The sequence below is a fragment of the Carcharodon carcharias genome, chromosome 10 (genome assembly GCF_017639515.1).
Source record: "Carcharodon carcharias isolate sCarCar2 chromosome 10, sCarCar2.pri, whole genome shotgun sequence".
NCBI classification, from domain to species: Eukaryota; Metazoa; Chordata; class Chondrichthyes; order Lamniformes; family Lamnidae; genus Carcharodon; species Carcharodon carcharias.
In genome coordinates, this window is record NC_054476.1 from 156,862,200 (window position 1) to 156,886,640 (window position 24,441).

The 24,441-nt window shown below is 44.6% G+C and overlaps 1 protein-coding gene across 2 annotated transcripts in view; it reads right to left on the minus strand.

The window, feature by feature from the left end:
- Nucleotides 1–24,441, minus strand: part of vps53 (VPS53 subunit of GARP complex) — a 267,763-nt gene that overhangs the window by 52,991 nt on the left and 190,331 nt on the right. The gene's annotated exons all lie outside the window — the stretch shown is intronic.

The window sequence follows — 24,441 nt, forward strand, 5'->3', positions numbered from 1 at the left end:
GTGCAGTAACAGATTGAAGTAATGGGACCAAGGAACACTACATCAGATTTATTGCACCAATACTTCAGTTCTTGAAATTTTAAAGCAGATGGCTGCAAAGTGACAATAGTAAATGGACCAGGAGCAGGTTTACCAGCTGCATATCCTACTGGTCAAGTCATAAATAATACTGGGAGCTGTAGAAAAATGGAAAGGAGAAACTATCAAAGAATGTCCCAAAAAAATCATAAATAGTGAAATTTAAGTAAATATATCAAACTGTACAGTTGAAGCCTTTCTGGTACCCCACAGATTATAATCAAGGGATTCAGAAACACCTGCAATTCAACATTAGATAATCTTATACAAAAAGGTCTTAAAAGATAGTGTGAGAAACAGAAACAGTGAGGTTGAAGCAAAGACAAAGAAAGTGAATTACATAAAAATGGGAGACAACCAGAATACCACAATCAAGCTAAAGCAAAAACACAAAGCAGACACATGGGAAAGGTCATAGACCTAATACATCAACTGTTTCTAGATCCACAAATGCTGCCAGGCCTGTTGAGATTTTTTAAACATTCATTCAGGGGATGTGGGCTTTCCTGGCTGGGCCAGCATTTATTGCCCATCCCTAGTTGCCCTTGAGAAGGTGGTGGTGAGCTGCCTTCTTGAACCGCTGCAGTCCATATGGTGTAGGTACACCCACAGTGCTGTTAGGAAGGGAATTCCAGGATTTTGACCCAGCGACACTGAAGCATTTTCTGTTTTTATTAAAGCAGATACATCTCTTTCCAGGAGGGTCATTTAAATTGTATATTACCAATAATTGTTCACTTGGACTAGCATTTACTCTTCTGGCAGTTACTAAATCAGATGACTTTACAGGGACCCTAATAAACCACAGCTATAGACCCAGAACGTAATTGTTAACATCCAAAATGAACTCTATGATGGGACCACTCCTTAAGTCAACTAAGGCCGTTTCAAACATGCTTAACTGCTGATATAGAAGAACAATGAAGCAAAATAAGCAATAATAAAATAGGAGGAGCAGAGTAAACCAAAAAAAGTCAGCTTTCTTTACGGTAGAGCATAACTTCAGAATAGAAAAAACAGGAGTCAGATTTGCAAAATTTATGAGACAAGGGATCAGCATGGAGTAACTGCTGGAGGAGCAGGAAGATAGCAGCTTTTTTTTTTCCTTCAGTACAAGATCCAGTTGAAAAAACTACAATCTATTCCACCATATTCAAATATTAAAGTAAAAAGGATGATCATTTCTTCACATTGTTTTAAATTCACTTTTAACTATCATAACTCATGGAGTATGAGACAACCCTCTTTTACTAGGCCCTAAAAATCCTGTTTTTGCAGATCCATGGGTCAACTCCCCTTGTCAGCCATGACATTCTATACTTGAAATAGAAGTCGGCCTCAATTTTTACACCCCACAAATGCATGATTTGCATACCAGTACCTTATAACTGGCCGAAAGGATCAAGTTGACAATATGGGCTGTGATGCGAAGGTGCGCAGGGAGCTTAAGACGCACTCATTCTTTGCATGGATAAAGATGACATTTCAAAATGGTGATCACCTACACCTACGCCTGTGGCTCACTTCTGTACTTGGCACATAAGTTGTCGCTCGTTTTGGACAGATTTTAAGGCTTCAAAGGTCAACTTATATGCCGAAATCTACAGTACATTAGGTGGCTTAAGAGGGACAGACAACAGTAACAAAACCATGTCTAATTAATTTGACCAAATTTGAGAGTAAGGAAAGACCTAGAAAAAGTTTATGGGGACACTAATGACTTCAGACAGAGTGCTTTGTTGGCACATAGTTTGATGGATCATCACTGTTAAGAATAAAATTATTCCTTCGTTTAACACATATCACTCAGAGAAGACCAGTGCAAAAAGCTATCAGTGCAGATGACATGCAGAAGCAAATAGTGAATTCCTCATATCGAGAAAAAGATTGGTTTCTGGATGAATGAGATATTAGGGAAAAGAAAAATAAAATCTTGAAGAGAGCAGAGTTCGGGGAATGAAAAATCTTCCAGACTCTGTGCAGTTAGAATTAAATTCTGCAGGTTTTCTAGAAAGATCCATTAAACTCCACTACCCAGTGTTCTACAAAAAAATTCTGAAGCAAGTTTAAAGTAAAGCAATATCGCATTAAATGTCCCAAAAATATCACTGTTTTACTAAGGTAATCCTCAAAACATTAATTAACTAGAAAGCAAATGGGCCTAAGGCAAACTAACTGCATGGGACAGGTGGTCATTTAATCAAATGTTCCCGGAGGGACAGATTTCGCCGTATCTTTCTTTTCAGTTATGGGCTATGTAGGCCATAATATACTAGCAACACAGGACCTCAAGGTCAACGGGATTTGTAAATACTGTAAGTAGGAGATTACAGACATAAGACTGGTCTATTTCTGCCACACATTACTCAGTGGTAACACATCTTTAACCCCATTATCACTTTAGCAGCACACATGTGTAAGATCACATGTCAAAACAAGTGATTAAAAACATAAGCTTCATGCATCTCATGATTTCATTATGTAGCTATAGGGACTCCTGTGGCATTGCTCATGATGCATCAGATGATTTGCTCCTGGTAACAACAGAAGCATTCTGAATTTTAGTAAGGTATTAAAACTGCGTATTCCTTTTTAATGTTAATGAAGATTAGATGCACTGGGGACTTCAGGTGGTTTCCTGGATCGTGTGGAATATTGCAGCTCCATAACTTCAGATTGTGTCAGGAATCTCCTTTTTTGGAGTTGCCTGAACATTAGGTGGGCACTTGCAGTTCTGTTCCTCAACTCTTACAGGAACATCAGACATGTCAGTCTTGGGTTGAGTATCCTTAACAGGAAACGCAGACCTGGTCATGATCACTGGTGGAACCAAATCTTGGTGATTTGTCTCTCTCTTCCTTAAATGGTCCACATGTTTATGGATGATCCAGCCTTCCACCTCCACATGGTAAGGTAGGGGCCAGTCACTGCACTTATTTCACTCGGTAACCACTTTGGTTCTTCCCCCAAATTTTTCACGTATACCGGCTCTCCCACAGTAAATTTCCTCCCGCAACTATGCCAGTCATGTCTAGTTTTCTGACTTCCCTGACTCCTTTCCACTTTCCCCTCTAAATTCAGCATTATTAAGCTCGATCTTGTCCTGAGACGGTGTTTCAACAATAACTCCGCGGGTGTGACACCTGTTGTTGTGTGAGGGGTGGTCCTGTAATGAAAAAGAAAGCGTGCTAGCTAGGTTGCCAAGAAATCACCAGTTAGCTTTTTCATGCCTGCCTGGAACATTTGAACCGACCTTTCAGCCAGTCCATTTGAGGAAGGGTGGTACGGTGCAGTTTTCACATGATTGATACCGTTGAGGTTGATAAACTGTTGAAACTCAGCATTCATAAATACCGTGCTGTTATCGGAAATGACGACTTCTGGTAGTCCGTGAATGGCAAAACTCTGACATAGTTTCTCAATTGCAGCGGCCGACATCAGTGACTTCACCTCATATACATCCAACCATTTTGAATGGACATTGATAACGAGCAGAAACATTGTCCCAGGAAAGGTCCAACGAAGTAAATGTGTAACCGCACCCAGGGTCTACCTGGCCAGTCCCATGGGTGTAATGGAGCTGTCACTTGCAACTTTTGCAGTTGCTGACATTGCACACAGTGCTTTACTAAACTCTGTGTTTCGCCATCCATCACTGGCCACCATAGGTAGCTGCGTGCTATGGTCTTCATTCAGGATATTCCTGGATGGGCACTGTGTAATTCAATTAAAAGTGGCTCCCTTCCCTTTGGAGGAACTATCACTCGTGCTCCCACAATAAGATACTATCCTGGCTGGTTATTTCATGTCTTCTGTTGAAGTACGGTTTCAATCTGTCAGATACGGGTTCCTGTGACCAACCATGTAACACTTGTTCTCATACCTAAGTTAGGACTGGGTCCCAACTTGTCCAGTCTCTGATCTGTTGAGCGCATACCAGCGAGGAATCTAAGACATTTAACAGGAGAACAACTTCCTGTGGAACTGGGATGTGCTCATTTTCTTGTAAAAGCAAATGACTAAAGGCATCTGCATTTGCGATTTGATTTTCAGGCCTATGTACGAAAGTGTACTCGTATGCTGCCAGAATTAAAGCTCATCGTTGTATTCTTGCTGAGGCTACGAGTGGTATAGCCTTGTCCTCACTAAACAATCTTAGCAATGGGTTGTTGTCTGAAAATATTGTAAAATGGCAGCCATGTACGTACTGGTGAAATTTCTTGACACCAAAGATGATGGACAGGTCTTCTTTCTCTATCTGCGAGTACACTTTTCCACTGTGTTGAGCGTTCTTGATACGTAATCTATTGGCCGTTCCATGCAGTTGTCTTTCCAATGAGAGCACTGCTCCCATTCTGTAGGGAGATGCATCACATGTCAGCACCAATCCTTTTGTCTGGTCATAATGCACTAATAGATTGGACGAGTGTAATAATTGTTTCACCTTTATGAAAGGTCCTTCCTGGGTTCCCTCCCAAGACCAACATTGGTTCTTTTTGAGCAGGGAATGCAGGGGGGCCAACACTGTAGACAAATTGGGTAAGAACTGCCCATAATCGTTGATCATTCCTAGGAATGATTTGAGCTCTGAGGCATTCTTTGGTGCAGGTGCCTCTCTTATGGATCTCACTTTCTCTTCACCCGGTTGGAGGCCCTATTAGTACTTCTGCATCTTCTTTCTATGTGTCATCTTCTTTCTAGTACAGACTTTAATCTCAGCCTTCTTTTTGACATCACTATTAACCAACTTCTCTCAAATGCAAGCTCAACTTGTCTGAAGCGGCTGAGTATCCCAAAATTTCATAATCCTGTCTGCTTCTTGTGAAATTCTGCGACTTTTGCTTCCAAAGCTTCTTTGGCTTCATTTAGTTGACTCTTCAGCCCTTTGCTAGGCAGCTTGCTTCACTAATCTGGCACTGCCTTGGAATTTATCCGAACTCCTGTCTCCTGGCTGTATCCAGTTTTACACAACTCCCAGGGCTTCATGTGAGCCCTCCCTGTTTACTAGGGAGCCCTCTCTGATTATCAGGGCTGCCCCTGAGCCCTCTCTGATTCTTCTGCTATGCTTCCACTCTACTATTTCTTCATGTTGCTGAATGGTTACATGTTCCTTTTCCATTTGAACTTGAAGGACAATGATCTATTCTTTCAACTGTTTGATTTCTTGTTGCCCTCCCTCTGGGGTCTCCTGTTGTCCTTGGTGGAGTTGCTCTCTCTATGGGGTCTCTTGTTCCCTTTGGCAGAGGTGCCCTCTCTCTGGGGTCTCTTGTTCCCTCTGGCAGAGTTGCCCTCTCTCTGGGGTCTCTTGTTCCTTCTGGCAGAGCTGCCCTCTCTCTGGGGTCTCTTGTTCCTTCTGGCAGAGCTGCCCTCTCTCTGGGGTCTCTTGTTCCCTCTAGCAGAGTTGCCTTCTCTCTGGGGTCTCTTGTTCCCTCTGGCAGAGTTGCCTTCTCTCTGGGGTCTCTTGTTCCCTCTGGCAGAGTTGCCTTCTCTCTGGGGTCTCTTGTTCCCTCTGGCAGAGTTGTCTTCTCTCTGGGGTCTCTTGTTCCCTCTGGCAGAGTTGCCCTCTCTCTGGGGTCTCTTGTTCCCTCTGGCAGAGTTACCCTCTCTCTGGGGTCTCTTGTTCTCTCTGGCAGAGTTGCCCTCTCTCTGGGGTCTCTTGTTCTCTCTGGCAGAGTTGCCCTCTCTCTGGGGTCTCTTGTTCCCTTTGGCAGAGTTGCCTTCTCTCTGGGGTCTCTTGTTGTCTTCGACAGAGTTGCCCTCTCTCTGGGGTCTCTTGTTCCCTTTGGCAGGGTTGCCCTCTCTCTGGCGTCTCTTCTAATTTTCTGTGTTTAGCCATTTTTCTTGTATTTACCACTTTAAATATATTGCTGCTTTTGGAGCAGTCACCGTTTTTTTACTTGGACCGTTTCTGCAGCTGTCGGCTTTTGTCTGCTGTGTTTCCCGTACTTTGAGTTTTGGTGGGATCCCCGCGATCGTGGGCCTTTTTTTCTTTTAACTTTGTAAAACTTTGTTCCTATTTGGGAAAAAAACACACCCGCAATTTCTTCTCCCTTTTCTGGGTGATTCTGCAGGGTTTTTTCTTTTTTCAAATGTTTTGTTCACCCATCTTGTGGATTCTCACTCAGCGGTCTTGCAACTTTGGTATTTTTTAAATGTCGGGAGGGGTCCGGGAGATTTCTTAGCTATTTGGATCGGGGACCGTTTTTTCTTTAACTTAGTGACAGCATACCTGGTTAGTATATTTTCCTTTCTTTTTAATTATCATAAACACTCAACTGCCGGGCGAGGGACAGTACTGGATCTGTTTTATCCTCGTCACCAGTTTGTTGTAGGGTGGCCGAGTTGTACTATCAGTGATAGAGTTGATCTGCAGACAATTCTTGGGTGGAAACATTAAGTTTATTTACAATAATGTCAAGGGACATAAAGGTTAGGATTAAGGAAAAAAGAGAAGGTTATGGCAGATACTGAGGCCACAATATGGCAGAGACCCTAGAGGAGTATAAAAAGTGCAGGGAGGAACTTAAAAAGGAAATTAGGAAAGCTAAGAGATTGCGTGAGAAAGCATAGGTGGGTAGAATAAAGGAAACCTCAAAAGGGTTTAAATATATAAAGAACAAGAGAACAAGTAGGGAAAGAGTAGGGCCAATTAGGGACCATAGAGGTAATATATGTGTAGAACCGGAATACGTGGGTACAGTCCTCAATGAATACTTTGCGTCGGTCTTCACAATGGAAAAGGACTACGCAGGTATAGACTTCAGGGTGCAGGACTGTGACATATTAGAGGGAATTAATATAGAAAGAGAGGAGGTACTAGCAGGTTTAACAGCCTTAAAAGTGGATAAATCCACAGGCCTAGATGAGATGTATTCCAGGCTGTTGAGGGAGGCAAGGGAAGAGAAATCAGGGGCCCTGGCAGTAATTTTCAAATCCTCTCCAGCCACAGGTGAGGTGCCAGGAGACTGGAGGACTGCTAACATTGTCCCATTAGTAAAAAAGGAGGAAGGGATAAACCAAAAAATTCCTGACCAGTCAGTCTAACCTCGGTGCTGGGGAAATTACTTGAAATAATTCTGAGGGACAGAGTATATCTGCACTTGGAGAGACATGTATTAATCAGGGATTTTCAGCATGGGTTTGTTAAAGGAAGTCATGTTTGCCAAACTTGATCGAATTCTTTGAGGAGGTAACCAGGAATGTTGATGAGGGTAATGCATTTCATGTGGTCTACATGGACTTTAGCAAGGCTTTTCATTAGGTCCTTCATGGCAGACTGGTCAAGAAAGTAAGGGCCCATGGGATCCAAGGCAAAGTGGCACATTGGATCCAAAATTGGCTGAGAAGCAGGGAGCAGAGGGTGATGGTAGAGGGATGTTTCTATGTCTGGCAGTCTGTTTCCTGTAGGATTCCACAGGGCTTGGTGCTGGGGTCCTGGCTGTTTGCGGTGTACATAAATGATTTGGACTTAAATGCAGGGGGTATGATGAAGTAGTTCACGGATGACACGAAAATTGGTAAGGTGGTAAATAATGAAGAGGATAGCTGTAAACTGCAGGAGGAAATCAATGGACTGGTCAGGTGGGCAGAGCAGTAGCAAATGGAATTTAACCCAGAAAAGTGTGAGGTAATGCACTTAGGGAGGGCTAACAAGGCAAGGGATTACACTATGAATGGTAGGACCCTGGAAAGTACTGAAGATCAGAGGGATCTTGGTGTGCAAATCCACAGATCCCTGAAGGTAGCAGGGCAGGTTAAGAAGGCATATGGGATACTTGCCTTTATTAGCCCAGGCATAGAATAAAAGAGTGGGGAGGCTATGCTGGAACTGTATAAAACGCTGGTTAGGCCACAACTGGAGTACTGTGTGCAGTTCTGGTCACCACATTATAGGAAGGATGTGATTACACTGTAGAGGGTGCAGAGGAGATTTACAAGGATGCAGCCTGGGCTAGAGGATCTGAGCTATGATGAAAGATTGGATAGGCTGGGGTTGTTTTCCTTGGAGCAGCGAAGATTGAGAGGGGATCTGACAGAGGTGTATAAGATTATGATGAGCATAGAGAGGGTGGATAGGAAGCCACTTTTTTCATTAGTAGAGGGGTCAATAACCAGGGAGCATAGATTTAAAGTAAGAGGGAAGTTGAGGAAAAACTTTTTCACCTAGAGGGTGGTGGGAGCCTGGAACTCACTGCCTGAAAGGGTGGTTGACTCAGAAACTCTCGTAACATTTAAGAAGTATTTAGATATTCACTTGCGTTGCCATAGCCTCCAGGGCTATGGGTCAAGCGATGGAAAATGGGATTATTGTAGTCGGATCTTTGTTGACTGGCGTGGACACGATGGGTTGAATGGCCTCCTTCTGTGCTGTAAATGTCTGAGTCCATGAGTAATATACTCAGCAGCAACTACATGTGTGCTTTCAACTCCAACTCCATCTCTGCACTGGCTGCTGAGGTAGCCCATGCTACTAATACTGGTTACTACAGATCTTCCTTAACAAGTATTATTCTTAAAGCTATATTACACACTAAATAAAACCATAATTACCATACCATGTTGTTTAGGGTCTCTGAAATTTCTACTTAGAATTGGCTGATCATCATAGTGCTTTCTGGCAATGAAAGTCTTTGTGGATTTGATTGTTCCTCACAGTGAATGGCCTTATTCACAAGTTAAAGAAAATGTAAACAGAAAGGAAAAATTGTATTCCCCATGGAATTTTTGAGTGGGTGGAGGTGGGGTTCAGTCAGGCTGCAAACTTGCACAAAATGAACATTCCTTTACCTTCAACCCCTGCTCAGAAAAAAGTGATGGAGGAAACAAGAGACCAAAGAATTAAATAGAGGCTGCGATTATTACTTGTGGAACTGGACTCTGAGGGTCACTGTTAATGTAAACAGCACTTCCAGTTACTTCCGCAGTAGAGGGAGCTGCCAGTCACTGAGTCCTCAATACTCAGTTCAACTAATCCAAGCAGCAAGCCACCACACTGGTGAACTCACCCCCTCTGCTCATCACCTTTGTGTGCACTTATTTTAAATTAAATCACTGCAAATGTTGCACAACACATGGCAGGCTCAGAGTTGGAAGCTAATCAAATGATGAAACAGCCAGAGATTGAAAGGAGCAGCTTTGTGGACATATACTACCTAGTATGAATTTAAGGCAAATGATTTTCATGTGTCTGCTCCCAATTGATCCTTTTGGAGGATGGAATCATGTCATCAGTTTATACAGAATCTAAAGCTTCTAGTTTCTTCAAGTCAAAGCAATGACACCAGAAAGGAAATGCAAAGCACATGCTCTTCCCTATTTTACATGGAATTGTAAAGCATCTACAGCAGAAATAGGCCATTCAGCCTAAAGCTCCATGCTGGATCCACATGAGCCTCCTCTCACCCATCCTCATCAAACCCCACCAATGTATCCTTCTATTCCTTAGTCCTTCACATAGTTACCTAGTTTACATTTTGCAATGGAGTCTGGACTGGGTCCTAAGGCATTGTAGGAGATACAGACCCTGAGACATTTAAACACAGGTCACTTAACAGACAGTGTCTGTTAAGTGATTTGATTTTTATATATATATGTATTTTGAAAAAGGATATCTGATGCAATCAGTGTTTTGTTTTGACATACAGGCACTTTGCCAGACCTTATGAATACACTTGAGCCAAAAAAAAAGGTCAACTTCACTGGCACATTGCACCACCCTACCCTACTTGTTTTGATAGTGAAAAGGCAGCCATGGTTTTCAAGCGCTCATCTCAAGTTGAATTTTGCAGGTTTGCTGTGGACAGCAAATGATGCCGCTCAGTGACCTCATGGAATGTCACTTGGCTGGGATGCAGCAGCAGTAGGTCCTCAGAGGACGGGGTGGGTGAAAGGGAGGGGAAGCCTATGCTCACTCCGGTTCCAGAAAAAGAAAATACAAAATCAGTTTTTGAAATTTTCCATTGCTTCTTGATCAGAATGCTGGCATATACAGGCAGGGCATGCGGTCACAATGTCTACCTGAAAGTCCCTTAAAATTGTATAGGAGAGAGCCCTTTCACTTGTTTGGGGAGGTGCTACAGTTGTACAGAAGTGGGTCCCTATGAAAAGTACAGTGGGCCAATCATCGGGGGTAACGGAGCAGTCAGGCCGCTGACCCCAATTTTAGGCTCTTTTCTCCCAGTCAATACCAATTACCTGAAGTGAAAATTGGCCCCAAGGCTTCCAATTAGAAAACTGAATATGTAACATAGGGTGATCAAATGTCAACAATTTAAAAAAAAAATATATATATATAAAGAGAAAGCCTTGAAAGTAAAAGTGAGAGGTGCTAAATAATAGAGAAATCCCAGTTCCAACATTAAAAAAACTAGACCATGGATAAACTATACAGTTCTGTCAGTGCAACAATTGAAACATTACTATTGGCCTTAGGAGCAGAAAATAATTCCAGACAGAATTCCCACAGCTGCTCATTAGCCAAAGACTCTTGCCCAGATTTAACATGAATGTCAGAGACAGGCTCAAGCTTGGGTGTGATGCCCCTTTAGTAAAATTCTCTGTTGACATTCAAGGGCTGATTTTCCTGAGTCCCACCCAAGTGATACCTAAGAGTGTGGGAATCTGAAGTGTACTACTCCTGTACAGCCCAGAATCACAGGACTTCCCTACCCTGGGCCTATAACTGTAAGGCTGTTCATGCTGTTCAAGACCTTCTTCTTGCCAATGGAGTCGGCAGTGAGAAGGTTGTGATTGGACTGCATAATCTCGGCAAGAGGCAAAAAATAAAGCAGGAGGCCTACCTTCAGATTTTTGGACCCCTCATGAATCCTCTGGTCACCCTTGGTTTGGAGGTAAGCCACAGGGTCAATTTTCTGGGAGCCCCAGCCAATGCAAATAAGGCGGAAAGATGGTAATGTACTCTTCCACCTAATTTGATTGGCTGGCCACTACCAATGCAGGCCGAGGGCCAGCTCCTTCCCATAACAACTTGCATTTGCATAGTGCCTTTAACGTAATAAAATATCCCAAGGTGCTTTACAGGAGAGCAACCAGACAAAAACTGATGCTGAGTGGTAGAAGGAGACATTAAGACTGGTGAAGGAGATAGGATTTAAGGAATGTCTTAAAAGACCCAGGCCAGAGTTAATGGGGCAGTAATTTGGAATTCCTCAGGGGCATCAAGGATGAAATAAACTACCAAAGTTCCCATGTTAGGACAGCTGGTACCCCAACCCACTGTGGAATGCCACCTCAAAGCCTGAACTTTGAAAAGGACTTTGTTCAATCCTAAAAACATCAAGATGAGGTGATATCTGTATTTCAGGATATATGATTCATAATGATTTAGTCTTCATAAATAACCGACGAGCCTCAAATGATATTCAGCTATGAGACCCACAAAGTCAAAAGCTCAGAGACCCGTGATTCAAAGCATTGAGCTAACCCCAAGCAAAATCACAGGGCCAGCAGAGGAGGAAGGTTTCAAGTTACTGACTCTTTGGCCTTGTATCTTTTTTCTCAAATTCCCCTATCTTAAACTTCTAAAGCATCCAAAGACGGTTATTTATACTTTGACCTCAGGACAGAAAGCCTAAAAAGGACTTTTAGGAAAAATAATGCTGCTACAAAGAACTCAGCGGACAGACAAGAGTAACATCAGAAAATTGAAGAAAAGAAGCCTCATGACCAGAGATAGAACCTGAAAGTGGCACAAATTCAATGTTACAAGTTGGCAAACTGCTTTGTTATTTCAGCTCGCTAAAGTCAGTAGACAGCTCACCCCAGGCTAGTTAAGCAGTGGAATTTTCCAGTCCTAGTTCAAGTACATGCAGCTTTCTCACATTACTGACATTCAATTTGCTGACTTCCTCCTGTCACTCGCTGCAAACCCTGTTGAGGTTGGGAGGGGGATGGATTACTGGTTGGAAATTTTGCTCAAGATTATATCAGAAACAGCAAAAACAATATGCGGGTCCTGAGACTGCTTTTAAAGGACTGGCGCATGTAGTTTTGTTGCACTTCGTCTACCAGATATACACCTGTATTTAATATGTGGCTAATGGCATATTAAGTGCTAATAAAATCTGGGAATATCACAACTCATTACGATTCTAGAGTGCAGATAGGCATCCGGGTGTGCGTTCCTGGGAAAGCCTCTCTTCACTCGAGTATAAACACAATGCAAGTATTTTCTGAATTCAGCACCGAGGTAGTTTAAAGTGACCACACCACATAATATTACATTTCAAAATATAACTGCTTCCTTGATTGTGCTCATCGTAGTGAGGAATGACAATGCTGTTGAAAATTTTTTTAAAAAATCCTGCTTTGAGCAACAACACGCAGTATTAGAAGGTTTCTATGCTCTATAAACTTCAGGTCATCCAAAACGCTGCTGCCAGTATCTTAGCTCACACCAAGTCCTGTTCACCTATCACTCCTGTGCTGGCTGACCTACATTGGATCCTGACCAAGCAATGTCTTGATAATATAACTCTCATCCTTGTTTTCAAATTCCTGCTTGGCCACCACTCTTTATATCTCTAGAATCTCCTCCAGCCCCATAACTCCACAAAATACCTGCGCTCATCTGATTCTGGCCTCTTGTGCATCCCCAATTTTAAATGCTTCACTACTGGTGGTTGTGCCTTCAGCTGCCTGAGCCCTAAGCTCTGGAATATTTTCTCTACACCTCTCCTCCTCACTTTCCTCCATTAGGACACTCCTTAAAAGCTACCTTGTTGACTGAGCCTTTGCCAGCTGCCCTAATTTCTCCCTATGTGGCTCAGTGTCATATTTTGTTCTATAATGCTCCTGTGAGGCACCTTGGGAGGTTTTATTATATTAAAAGGTGATATAGTAATAAAAGTTGTTTTTGTTGTTGTTTTGCCACTTCCCTCATGCTGCTCCAAGGCGACAAGCCAGGAGAGCCTTGCTAAATACTTGCTCATCTCAAGGCAAACCACCTGCTTCAAGTGTATCTCAGGAAATTAAGGGCGCTTCACCCTTATTTTCTAATATGCACTCAAGACTGCCAAGGACTTAGAAAATTTGCTATTCATGGTCAAAGTTGCTGCCCAATCCCTAGGATCCCAAAAGGCTAGATTTTCCTCTGTTCTTATTCATTTACAGGATGTGGGTGTCGCTGGTTAGGCCCATCCCCAATGGCCTTTGAGAAGGTGGTGGCGAGCTGCCTTCTTGAATTGCTGCAGTCCATGTGGTGTAGGTACACCCACAGTGCTGTTAGGGAGGGAGTTCCAAGATTTTGACTCAGCGACAGTGAAGGAATGGTGATATATTTCCAAGTCAGGATGGTGAGTGGCTTGGAGGGGAACTTTCAGGTGGTGGTGTTCCCATGTGTCTGCTGCCCTGATCCTTCTAGATGGTTGTGGTCATGGGTTTGGAAGCTGCTGCCTGAGGAGCCTTGGTGAGTTTCTGTAGTGTATCTTGTAGAGGGTGCACACTGCTGCCACTATGCATCAGTAGTGTAGGGAGTGAATGTTTGTGAATGGGGTGCCAATCAAGCAGGCTGCTTTGTCCTGGATGGTGTCAATCTTCTTGAGTGTTGTTGGAGCTGCACTCATCCAGGGAAGTGGAGAGTGTTCCATCACACTCCTGACTTGTGCCTTGTAGATGGTGGGCAGGCTATTCGCAACACGGCTGTTAAACCAAGAAAGTAGGGCTCTAATGCGAAGTAATAGTCTGAATATACCTTATCTACACAATATACTTCAATGCTACCTTCCCCTTAACCGCCTTCTTTCTAATCTTTCCTTTTACACTCAGGAGCAGTCAGTCACTATTTCTTTTCTAACTGCAGCTCAATGCAATTGAAAGAAAAGACTTGCATTTATATAGAGCCTTTCATAATCTCAGGACGTCCCAAAGTGCATTACAGCCGCGTTGTACTTTTTGAAATGTTGCAATTAAGGAAACGTGGCAGCCAGAATGTACACAGCAAGGTCCTACAAACAGCAATGCAACAATAACCATTTATGGATAATAATAATTTCTCATCCGGTCTTTCAGGTTATGTGTAAAAGATAAGCATTTTCTGAAGACCAGCCCTGTTACAATTGAGGATGGGCTTGACCAGTCTCATTTTGCTTTTTGCTTCCTGCTTGTATCAACTAGGTCATTTATTTACAGGCCACACGCATAGTGGCTGCATAGAACTGCGTGCAAACCACCTGTTATTTCAGCTATGCCATTCACTCTGCTGCATGAGTCTCAACGTACCCAGTGAATGCATGGCGCACAGTATTCATGCAATCAGAAATAAGGGAATTTAGAGAAAACGCAGATGGAATTCAAATCTTAAACTCTTTTACAGTACTCCTGCGTGTCAGACTGCTGAAACTTCGACTTCAAAGCTCCTGTGATGAACTAGTAGATAAAGCCCTCACCAGGGGGCTCATATTAAACCATATGCATCCTGGCTTGTGTGCAAAGCTAAGTATGTCAGCTGGACCAACAGCTGAATTTTGATGCAATGATACTAGGATGGGGAGGGGAAAAATCAACTTGGATTTCCATTTTCATTAGTCGTCCCAATTTCTCTGCTCCTCTCACCCATTCTAACCTCTCTCTCTCTGAACTTGCTGCACTCCGTTCTCTCAGGTCCAACTCTAACATTGTCATCAAACCCGCTGACAACGGTGGTGCTGTTGTTGTCTGGCGCACTGACCTCTACCTCACGGAGGCTGAGCGCCAACTCGCAGACACTTCCTCCCACCTCTCCCTGGACCATGACCCCACCACTGAACATCAAGCCTTTGCTTCCAGGACTGTCACTGACCTCATCTCCTCTGGAGATCTTCCTTCCACAGCTTCCAACCTGATAGTCGCCCAACCTCGGACGGCCCGCTTCTACCTCCTACCCAAAATCCACAAACAGGACTGTCCCAGCAGACCGATCATGTCAGCCTGTTCCTGCCCCATGGAACTCATTTCTCATTATCTTGACTCCCTTCTCTCTCCCTTTGTCCAGTCCCTTCCCACCTACATCCGTGATTCCTCTAACACCTTACGTCACATCAACAATTTCCAGTCCCCTGGCCCCAACCGCCTCCTCTTCACCATGGACATCCAATCCCTCTACACCACCATCCCCCACCAGGATGGTCTGAGGGCTCTCAGCTTCTTCCTCGAACAGAGGCCCGAACAATCCCCATCTACCACTACTCTCCTCCGTCTGGCTGAACTTGTTCTCACAATCAACAATTTGCCTTAAACTCCTCTCACTTCCTCCAAATAAAAGGTGTGGCTATGGGTACCCACATGGGCCCCAGCTATGCCTGTCTCTTTATGGGGTATGTGGAATATTCCTTGTTCCAGTCCTACTCCGGCCCCCTCCCACAACTCTTTCTCTGGGACATCGATGATTACTTCGGTGTTGCTTCATACTCTTCTCGGGACCTGGAAAAATTTATTATTTTGGTTCCAATCTCCACCCCTCCATCATTTTCACATGCTCCATCTCTGACACTTCCCTTCCCTTGCTTGACCACTCTGTCTCAATTTCTGGTGATGGACTGTCCACCAATATCCATTACAAGCCTACCGACTCCCACAGCTACCTCGAATACAGCTCCTCACACCCCGCTTCCTGTAAGGACTCCATCCCATTCTCTCAGTTCCTTCCCCTCCAACGCATCTGTTCTGATGATGCTACCTTCAAAAACAGTTCCTCTGACATGTCCACCTTCTTCCTTAACCGAGGTTTTCCACCCACGGTCATTGACAGGGCCCTCAACGTGTCCGACTCATCTCCCGTGCATCTGCCCTCACACCTTCTCCTTCCTCCCAGAAGCATGATAGGGTCCACCTTGTCCTCACTTATCACCCCACCAGCCTCCGCATTCAAAGGATCATCCTCCGCCATTTCCGCCAACTCCAGCATGATGAAACCACCAAACACATCTTCCCTTCACCCGCTCTGGCGGCATTCTGTAGGGATCGTTCCCTCCGGGACACCTTGGTCAACTCCTCCATCACCCCATACTCCTCAACCACGGCCTACGGCACCTCCCGATGCCCATGCAAAAGATGCAACACCTGCCCCTTCATTTCCTCTCTCATCACCGTCCAAGGGTCCAAACACTCCTTTCAAGTGAAGCAGTATTTCACTTGCATTTCCCCCAACTTAGTCTACTGCATTCGTTGCTCTCAATGCGTCTCCTCTACATTGGAGAGACCAAACGCAGACTGGGCGACCGCTTTGCAGAACATCTTCGGTCTATCCGCAAGCATTACCCAGACCTCTCTGTCGCTTGCCATTTTAACACTCCACCCTGCTCTCTTGCCTACATGTCTGTCCTTGGCTTGCTGCATTGTTCCAGTGAAGCTCAACGCAAATTGGAGGAACAGCACCTCATTGTCTGACTAGGCACTTTACAGCCTTCCGGACTGAATATTGAATTCAACAAAAACAGAATTACTTGGAAAAACTCAGCAGGTCTGGCAGCATTGGCGGAGAAGAACAAAGTTGATGCTTCGAGTCCTCATGACCCTTCAACAGAACTGAGTAAAATTAGGAGAGGGGTGAAATATTAGCTGGTTCAAGGTGGGGGTGGGGTGAGAGAAGTTGGGGGGGGGGGGGTGGTTGTAGGGACAAGCAAGCAGTGATAGGAGCAGATAATCAAAAGATGTCACTGACAAAAGAACAATGAGGTGTTGAAGGTGGTGATATTATCTAAGAGAATGTGCTAATTAAGAATGGATGGCAGGACACACAAGTTACAGCTCTAGCGGGGGTGGGGTGAAATGAGTAACAGGGCATAAGAGGTATAGATTTAAAAATAATGGAAGTAGGTGGGAAAAGAAAAATCTATATAAATTATTGGAAAAAACAAAAGGGAGGGCGAAGGAACGGAAAGGGTGTGGGGATGGAGGAGGGAGTTCAAGATCTAAAGTTGTTGAATTCAATATATCGTCGCATTGAGATCCACACTCAGTGCCATGCGCCGCCATATGAACACACTCGGCCTCTCCCTCCAGCAGCACCGCCGCACCCTTTTTCAAAGCTGCGTGTGCCCCCAGTTTCATTTTATTCTTCGTCTCATCCGACACCTCAACAAAAAACTTCTCTTTCTCTCAAGTGCTAAGGAACACAAGCTCCAACAACTTATCAACACCAACACCCATCTAGGACCCTCCACCCCAACCTGTCCCTCCGTCCCCACCCCATCTTCCAATCCCAGCCCCAGCCGTGTATTCACTATACCCCCTGACCTTCCCCTCTCCGACGCTGAACGTTCTGTGCTCAGCAAAAGACTTAGTTTCATACCCTTACGCCCTCATCTCAATGAATTTCGGGCTCGGCACGATGCTGAACTCTTCCGCCGTCTTCGTCTCCGGGCTCACTTCTTTGGGCAGGAGTCCTCTCCCCGTTCAACGGATCCTTTTACTCATCTCCAATATTCTCCCTCCACCTGGACCCCTCCCTCTGGATTCTTACCTTCTCTTGATCTTTTCATTGAGAACTGTCGGCGTGACATTAGTCGTCTCAATTTCTCTGCTCCTCTCACCCATTCTAACCTGTCTCTCTCTGAACTTGCTGCACTCCGTTCTCTCCTCAACAGGTCCAACCTCAACATTGTCATCAAACCCGCTGACAAGGGTGGTGCTGTTGTTGTCTGGCGCACTGACCTCGACTTCGCAGAGGCTGAGCGTCAACTCGCAGACACTTCCTCCTACCTCCCCCTGGACCATGACCCCACCACTGAACATCAAGCCATTGTTTCCAGGACTGTCACTGACCTCATCTCCTCTGAAGATCTTCCTCCCACAGCTTCCAACCTGATAGTCGCCCAACCTCGGACGGCCCGCTTCTATCTCCTACCCAAAATCCACAAACAGCACTGTCCCAGCAGACGGATCGTGTCAGCCTGTTCCTGCCCCACGGAACTCATTTCTCGTTATCTTGACTCCCTTCTCTCTTCCCTTGTCCAGTCCATTCCCAGCTACATCCATGATTCCTCTGACACCTTACGTCACATCAACAATTTCCAGTTCCCTGGCCCCAACCGCCTCCTCTTCACCATGGACGTCCAATCCCTCTACACCTCCATCCCCCACCAGGATGGCCTGAGGGCCCTTAGCTTCTTCCTCGAACAGAGGCCAAAACAATCCCCATCCACCACTACTCTCTTCCGTCTGGCTGAACTTGTTCTCACACTGAGCAATTTCTCCTTTAACTGTGGCTATGGGTACCCGCATGGGCCCCAGCTATGCCTGTCTCTTTATGGGGTATGTGGAACATTCCTTGTTCCAGTCCTACTCCGGCCCCCTTCCACAACTCTTTCTCCGGTACATCGATGATTACTTCGGTGCTGCTTCATGCTCTCGTCGGGACCTGGAAAAATTTATTAATTTTGCTTCGAATCTCCACCCCTCCATCATTTTCACATGGTCCATCTCTGACATTTTCCTTCCCTTCCTTGACCTCTGTCTCAATTTCTGGTGATAGACTGTCCACCAATATCCATTACAAGCCTACCGACTCCCACAGCTACTCGACTACAGCTTCTCACACCCTGCTTCCTGTAAGGACTCCATCCCATTCTCTCAGTTCCTTCGCCTCCGTCGCATCTGTTCTGATGATGCTACCATCAAAAACAGTTCCTCTGACATGTCCTCCTTCTTCCTTAACCGAGGTTTTACACCCACAGTCGTTGACAGGGCCCTCAACCGTGTCCGGCCCATCTCCCGCGCATCCGCCCTCACGCCTTCTCCTCCCTCCCAGAAACATGATAGGGTCCCCCTTGTCCTCACTTATCACCCCACCAGCCTCCACATTCAAAGGATCATCCTCCGCCATTTCCGTCAACTCCAGCATGATGCACCACCAAACATATCTTCCCTTCACCTCCCCCTGGCAGCATTCCGTAGGAATCGTTCCCTCCGGGACACCTTGGTCCACTCCTCCATCACCTCCTACTCCTCAACCCCCACCCATGGTACCTCCCGATGCATACGCAAAAGATGCAACACCTGCCCCTTCACTTCCTCTCTCCTCACCGTCCAAGGGCCCAAACACTCCTCTCAAGTGAAGCAGCATTTCACTTGCATTTCCCCCAACTTCGTCTACTACATTCGTTGTTCCCAATGCGTTCTCCTTTACACTGGAGAGACCAAATGCAAACTGGGCAACCGTTTTGCAGAACACTTGCGGTCTGTCCACAAGAATGACCCAAACCTCCCTGTCGCTTGCCATTTTAACACTCCACCCTGCTCTCTTGCCCACATGTCTGTCCTTGGCTTGCTGCATTGTTCCAGTGAAGCTCAACGCAAACTGGAGGAATAGCACCTTATCTTCCGACTAAGCACTTTACAGCCTTCCGGACTGAATATTAAATTCAACAACTTTAGGTCTTGAACTCCCTCCTCCATCCCCACCTCCTTTCCGTTTCTTCCCCCTCCATTTTGTTTTTTCCAATAATTTATATAGGTTTTTCTTTTCCCACCTATTTCCATTATTTTTAAATCTATACCTCTTATACCCTGTTAGTCTCATTTCACTCCATCCCATCTAGAGCTGTACCTTGTGTGTCCTGCCATTCATTCTTAATTAGCACATTATGTTAGATAATATCACCACCTTCAACACTTCTTTATTCTTTTGTCTGTGACATCTTTTGATTATCTGGTCCTATCACTGCTTGCTTGTCCCTACATCCCTCTCCTACATTTACTCAGTTCTGTTGAAGGGTCATGAGGACTCGAAATGTCAACTTTTTTCTTCTCCGCCGATGCTGCCAGACCTGCTGAGGTTTTCCAGGTAATTCTGTTTTTGTTTTGGATTTCCACTTGCCTGCTACCCAATGAATCTTACTAGAAAGGGAGTATAAGCATCAGATGATGACAGAACTGTGCTCAACTGGAATGCCCTCTTACAGCTGAACAGCTTGGCACCACTGACTGTATAAAGAGTGACTGCCCTTGACATCAAAGCAGCTTTTGACTGAGTGTGGCATCAAGGAACCCTAGCAAAACTGGAGTCAATGGGAATCAGGGGGAAAACTCTCCACCGGTTGGAGTCATACCTAGCACAAAGGAAGATGGTTGTGGCTGTTGGAGGTCAATCATCTCAGCTCCAGGACATCATTGCAGGAGTTCCTCAGGGTAGTGTTCTTAGCCCAACCATCTTCAGCTGCTTCAATGACTTTCCTTCCATCAGAAGGTCAAAAGTGGAGATGTTCAGTGATGATTGCTCAATGTTCAGCACCATTCGTGACTTCTCAGATACTGAAGCAGTCCATGTCCAAAAGCACGAACACCTGGACAATATCAGGCTTGGGCTGACAAGTGGCAAGTAACATTCACACTACACAAGTGCTGGGTAATGACCATTTCCAATACCTAACCCTTGTGCCTTGACATTCAATGGCATTACCATCGCTAAATCCCCCACTATCAACATCCTGGGGGTTACCATTGACCAGAAACTGAACTGGAATAGCCATATAAATACTGTGGCTACAAGACCAGGTCAGATACTAGGAATCCTGCGGTGAGTAACTCACCTCCTACCTCCCCAAAGCCTGTCCACCAACTACAAGGCACAAGTCAATGGTGTGATGGAATACTCTCCACTTGCCTGGATGAGTGCAGCTGCAACAATACTCAGAAGCTTGACACCATCCAGGACAAAGAAGTCGCTTGACTGGCATCCCATTCACAAACATTCACTCCCTCCACCACCGACACACAGTGGCAGCAGTGTGCACCATATACAAAATGCAATGCAGGAACACACCAAGACTCCTTAGGCAGCACCTTCCATACCTGCCTAGCATCTAGAAGGACAAGGGCAGCTGACATATGGGAATACCAATACCTGAAAGTTCCCCTCCAAGCTACACACCACCCTGACTTGGAAATATATCACTGCTCCTTCACAGTTGCTGGGTCAAAATCCTGGAACTCCCTCCCTAACAGCATTGTGGGTGTACCTACACCACAGGGACTACAGCGGTTCAAGGTGGCAACTCACCACCACCTTCTCAAGGGGCAATTAGGGATAAGCAATAAATGTTGGCCTATCCAGCGACATTCACATCCCATGAATGAATAAAAATACCTCTGGTTAGACCACAGCTAGAGTAGTGTACCCAGTTCTGATCACATTGCAGTAAGGATCCACATTACAGGAAGGATGTGATCGCAAGAGAGAGGGTATGGGAGGAGATTTATGAGGATGTTGGCAGGACTGGAGAATTTTAAGATTGGATAAGCTAGGGTTGTTTTCTTTGGAACAAGGGAGGATGAAGGAAGATTTAATTGAAGTGTATAGAAACGAGGGACCTAGATAAAGTGGATAGGAAGAACTTATTTCTCTTAACAGAGAGATCAGTAACCAGAAAGCATAGATTTAAAGTAATTGGCAGCGGATTAGTTGGGAGTTTAGGAGGATTCTTTTCACCCAGAAGGTGGTCAGGGTCTGGAACTCTGCCTGAAAACTGGTAGAGGCAAAAGCCCTCATCACATTTAAAAATTACACGGAAATGCACTTGAAGTGCTGTAACCTTCAAGACAACTGAACAAGAGCTGGAAAGTGGGGTTAAGGCTGGATAGCCCTTTTTCAGACACAATGTGTCAAATGGCTTCTTTTTGCTCTGGAAATTTTCTATATTTCAATGACTGTCCAAGGGCAAACATAAAAAATGGTCAAAATCCAGGAATTCCCTCCCTAACAGCACAGTGGGTGTACCTATACCACAGGGACTGCAGCAGGTCAAGAAGGCAGCTCACCACCACCTTCTCAAAGGCAATTTGGGATGGGCAATAAATGTTGGCCTAGCCAGCAATGCCTATATCCCATGAATGAATTTTTAAAAATTTGGGTGAGATGTCAGAGCATCATCAAAGTCAGTGGCAGATCACCCCAACGATACCAGGATTGAATCCACATCTTTAGCAGAAAAGCCTGGATTTTTTGTTTTAAAATCAAAAAAATTAATCGTGGAAAAAACATAATTAACACCACACCCAATCTCCATTTTGTGAAACACTATCAGAAGCACCCCTTCAGGCTTGCATCCCTTTACCACTCCCTCCCAAATGCAGTCACACCCAATTCAATGACTGTAAGCTATTTGCTGAAAGCTAAGAACACCCTTTCAGCCGAGCCACAGTCAAAACTAAGTGAAATTATATATTGTGTCATAATGGAACTGCAATGTTATGACAGCACAGAGCTGCAGAATAGATAATTATTTGGCTAAGGGGCAATAAGGACACTCAGAGCATCATTGAAGGTTTAAAGTAGCATTTGTTGTATTTTTAAATGAAAATGGAATAAAAGAACTATCTAGACTATCTATCTGCCTTCTGAAATGTTATAACATACAAATTACCACTTATCTTTGCTAAAGCTGTAATGAAAACATTGCACCAGTTATCTTGGTTATGTGATGGAAATTCAACCAAATACACAGAAAAATTAAAGCTAAGTTACTTCAAAATTATCCAACATCAAACAACGCAATGTTCACCATTTTGCCTCCATGTTATTGATACCAAGCCTCTTTCCTCCTATTCAATGAGGAGTCCATCATTTCTTTCTTGAATGCTTCAACTAAGTCTGCATTCAATGTCCCCAGATGCTTGCCAGTTTCTAACTTTGTGTGCATGCAGTGTCAGGAGGAAATTTGTTTCAGGTAGTAGTTTTAAATGTCACTTGAGGAGCCAAATTGGATTTAGGAAACAAAAGTATCGTCAATTGGAATGACTGGGATGGGGGTGTTTGCTATTAAAACACTGAAGCTGATTTTACTTCTGAGTTTCTGGGGTTCCATTTTAGGAGAGTCACTTCCAAGCAGTTATCATTCTCCTTTTACACTGGCCTCTGTGAACGCATTGGTGTCCTTTGTGTAATGTTGAGACTCAGAGGGCAAATGCATGAGACCCAGTACTGATATGTTCGCATTACTGAAACCAGCGGCCTTGGACTGAAAACACATTTGTTTATGATGTCGCCAGTTCACTGAATTTCAGCCAAACAACTTAAGGTAATTGGCAAAAGAGCTAGAATTTAAATGAGGATTTTTTTTAATGCAGCAAATTATGACAGTTTGGAATGCACTGCCTGAAAGGGAGGCGGAAGCACTTTCAGTAGTAACTTTCAGAAGGAACTTGGGTAAATACTTGTAAGACCATAAGACAAAGGAGCAGAAATTAGGCCATTCGCCCCATCGAGTCTGCTCCGCCATTCAATCATGGCTGATAAGGTTCTCAACACCATTCTCCCGCCTTCTCCCCATAACCTTTGATCCCCTTACCAATCAAAAACCTATCTATCTTGGTCTTAAATACACCCAATGACCTGGTCTCCACAGCCTTCTGTGGCAATGAATTCCATAGATTCACTACTCTCTGGCTAAAGAAGTTTCTCCTCATCTCTGTTCTAAAAGGTCTTCCCTTTACTCTGAGGCTGTGCCCTTGAGTCCTAGTCTCTCCTACTAATGGAAACATCTTCCCCACGTCCACTTTCAGTATTCCCCAGGTCTTTCAGTATTCTGTAAGTTTCAATCAGATCCCCCCTCATCCTTCTAAACTCCATCGAGTATAGACCCAGAGTCCTCAAACGTTCCTCATATGTTAAGCCTTTCATTCCTGGGATCATTCTCGTGAACCTCCTCTGGACCCTCTCCAGGGCCAGCACATTCTTCCTGAGATATGGGGCCCAAAATTGCTCACAATATTCTAAATGTGGTCTGACCAGAGCCTTATAAAGCCTCTGCAGCACATTCCTGCTTTTATATTCTAGTCCTCTCGAAATAAATGCCAACATTGCATTTGCCTTCCTAACTACCGACTCAACCTGAAAGTTAACCTTAAGAGAATCCAGGACTAGGACTCGCAAGTCCCTTTGCACTCCAGATTTCTGAATTCTCTCCCCATTTAGAAAATAGTCTATGCCTCTATTCTTCCTACCAAAGTGCATGACCTCACACTTCCCCATGTTGTATTCCATCTGCCATTTCTTTGCCCATTCTCCTAACCTGTCCAAATCCTTATGCAGCCTCCCCACCTCCTCAATACTACCTGTCCCTCCACCTATCTTTGTATCATCTGCAAACTTAGCCAGGATGCCCTCAGTTCCTTCATCTAGATCATTAATGTATAAAGTGAAAAGTTGTGGTCCCAACACTGACCCCTGCGGAACTCCACTAGTCACCAGCCGCCATCCTGAGAAGGACCCCCTTATCCCCACTCTCTGCCTCCTGCCAGACAACCAATCTTCTATCCATGCTAGTACCTTACCTCTAACACCATGGGCTCTTATCTTACTGAGCAGCCTCCTGTGCGGCACCTTGTCAAAGGCCTTCTGGAAGTCCAAGTAGATAACACCCATTGGCT